Genomic DNA, 2,902 nt, shown 5'->3' with positions numbered 1-2,902 from the left:
TCTTGAGTGGGACTCGCAGACTCCTCCCTCCTCCCACTGCAAGCATGGTTACATGCTGAACCCTAAGTGTCAAATGATCCGGTTGTAGAGGAGCTTCCATCGCTCAGCTGACCCCCTTTTCTGCTCGCACGCTTGCAGAATACAGATTAAATCTTGTTGCCATTGGTAATACACCGGTCTCATCGGGACTCAGAGCCACGGCCTCCACTCCCTCCCTTTCCGGGGCAGGGGTTCCACTAAGGCTGTTTCGGGTACAAACATTTGTTCTGCGGAATTTCTCAGATGCACCCCCTCCCCACTGGTACGGGGAGGGAAACTCTTAGGACCCAAGGGATCATCAGCTGGTCCCCCAGCTGATTTCCTCCTCTGACCCTCCTTCACCGTATTTGTATAGCCTTTTTTTTTTTTTGAAGCCGCGGCTCCTCCCGGATCCTCTGCCGTACTCTCTCCAGGGGCTGAATGCAGGCCAGGCGGATCGGCATCATTCGTTTGACCTCTATACCCCATTTCTGGAGGGGGCTTGTCCGTCCACTGATCACTGGACTTCCGCATTTGTTTCCCTCTTTGTTCTTTCGGCTCACCTAGTTGGGAAGGTCCGCTGGAAGTATCCATATGTTCTATATCAGCAGTTTTCTCCTCTCTTTGGGGTCCAGTTGGTGGTTCCTCTCGTTCCTCTGGCCGCCTCCGATGTCCTGGCTGTGCCTCTGCACCTGATCTGGTAGGACAAAACCTCATAAGGTAACCAAATTTTTGACAAGTATGACATCTTTTCCCAGCAGTACATTCACTAAAATCATGATTTGGGCTTCCACAATTTTTACACATACTTTTGCAGTTTTCTATTTCATGGCCGTATTTCTTACACCTCCTACTGATGGCATGCCGGAAAAAAACATGTATCCCACCATTTCTCCTAATTTAAAACAGGCTGGGGGAAGTAAAAATCCCCCTTCTACTTCTGAGCTGCGGTAACAGGTGACTTTATACAGCCATTTTGAGGTCCAAATCCCAGCACTATTTAAAATCTTCCTTACTACTGTAACTGTCTTAAAATATTGGCTTAAAAACACATTAATAACATGCTCCTCAGCAAAAGGTCACTACATTTTAATTATTATAGTTTTGGACTCATCTATCTCATGTTAATAAATATTTAAACCTTCTAATCTTTTGTCTTTTAGTCTCAACTGAATTTTTGCCACAAAATCATGAAAAATTACATTTGAGATAAAAGTAACATTGTACACTCTGCACCTTGGGTAGTCCTGTATTGCTAAAATCTTGTGTTTTTGCACACCAAAGACTCCCATTAAAACAGTTTTCACCAAATATTCAAGATTATACTTCTCCTTTTTCTCCTGGGTTACAAAAAGGCGCACTGTATCCTTGATACGAGCGTATGCTGGGATTTGGCCTTCCTCCTCTTGTCTTGGTATATTTTCTTTTAATTCCTCCTCTCCGCCTCTGGACTTTCCTCTGCTGGTTCCTTCTCCTCCTCTGCCTCCTCCTCCTCCACTGGCTCCTTCATCATTAGATTTCCTCCTTATGGATTCTTCCTTCTTTTTCTTTTGCTGGTTTGTGTGCGGGTGCACACAGTAGGGTATTTGTTTGGCGCACAAAAGACGACCTCAGTCAGCGGATTTTTGATGAAATAGCTGTTTTTATTGTTCAGTAGACAACGCGTTTCGGAGTTTATAACTCCTTTATCAAGTCTAAAACAAGGGTATAAAAAAGAGTGCCCGAGGCAAAAAGTATCCCCACCTGGTTAGATGGGTGTGGACATGCATTATACAGTAGAATATTTAGAGAGTTATGCGCGTGCATTAAGCATTAAAAGGTGTATAAATATATACATGAAAAAATAAAAAACTAGTCTTCTACAAACGCTATATCGATGACTTGCTTTTGATCTGGGATGGTAGCCTAGAGGAGGCCAACAATTTCACCACCCACCTAAACAAAAATAACTTCAACCTTACCTTTACAGCCAACTACTCCGAAACATCTATAGAATACCTGGACCTAGTCCTATCCACTAAGGAAGACACCATCGAAACCAAGACCTTCTTTAAAAAAGTAGATGGAAACAGTTATCTGGATTATAAGAGCGCGCACCACAAAAAGTGGAAAAACAACATCCCATTCAGCCAATTCAAGCGGATCCGTCGAAACTGCACAAAGGATGAAGATTTCAAACTACAAAGCCAAGTAATTGAAAAAAGATTTCACAACAAAGGATACCCATGCGGCGGCGTCAAGGCAGCACTACGGCAGGCACAGAAATACACCCAGGAGGACTGTCTACCATCAGATACTAGATTACCAATCATCAAACAAAGTGATCCAGATACCACAAAAAAGTACAAGACGTCCTTCATAACCACGTTCAATACCAACCACACGACCCTGAGAAATATACTGAAAAAACACTGGCAGATACTACAAGCAGATCACTTCCTAACAAAACATATACGACCAGAACCGCACATTACCTTTAGAAGAGCCCAAACAATCAAAAATCTCATTGCCCCCAGTCGCTTGCGCACGCAGAAGAAACATCCTCCAGCCATTTTAAGCTTTTTTCCCAAAATGCTGGGAAGTTATAAATGCGGGCACCAAAGATGCAAGTGTTGCCTGAACATCTCAAACCGGACCACCAAGTTCTCCAGTAATGTAACAGGAGAAAATTTTGAAATAAAGCACTTTCTAAACTGTTCATCGACATACATAATTTATTTATTGGAATGCAGCTGTGGATTGCAATACGTTGGCCGGACCACCCTCACTCTGAGAGAGAGGATGAACAAGCACCGTTGGAACATCACGAACGGCTTCCTCAAACATGGAGTATCCCGACATTTCTTGCAGGCACACAACAAAGATGCAGGAGATCTCTCCCTAT

The sequence above is a fragment of the Bufo bufo genome (assembly GCF_905171765.1).
Source record: "Bufo bufo chromosome 6 unlocalized genomic scaffold, aBufBuf1.1 SUPER_6_unloc_1, whole genome shotgun sequence".
Classification (NCBI taxonomy): domain Eukaryota; kingdom Metazoa; phylum Chordata; class Amphibia; order Anura; family Bufonidae; genus Bufo; species Bufo bufo.
This window is presented reverse-complemented; position numbering follows the sequence as displayed.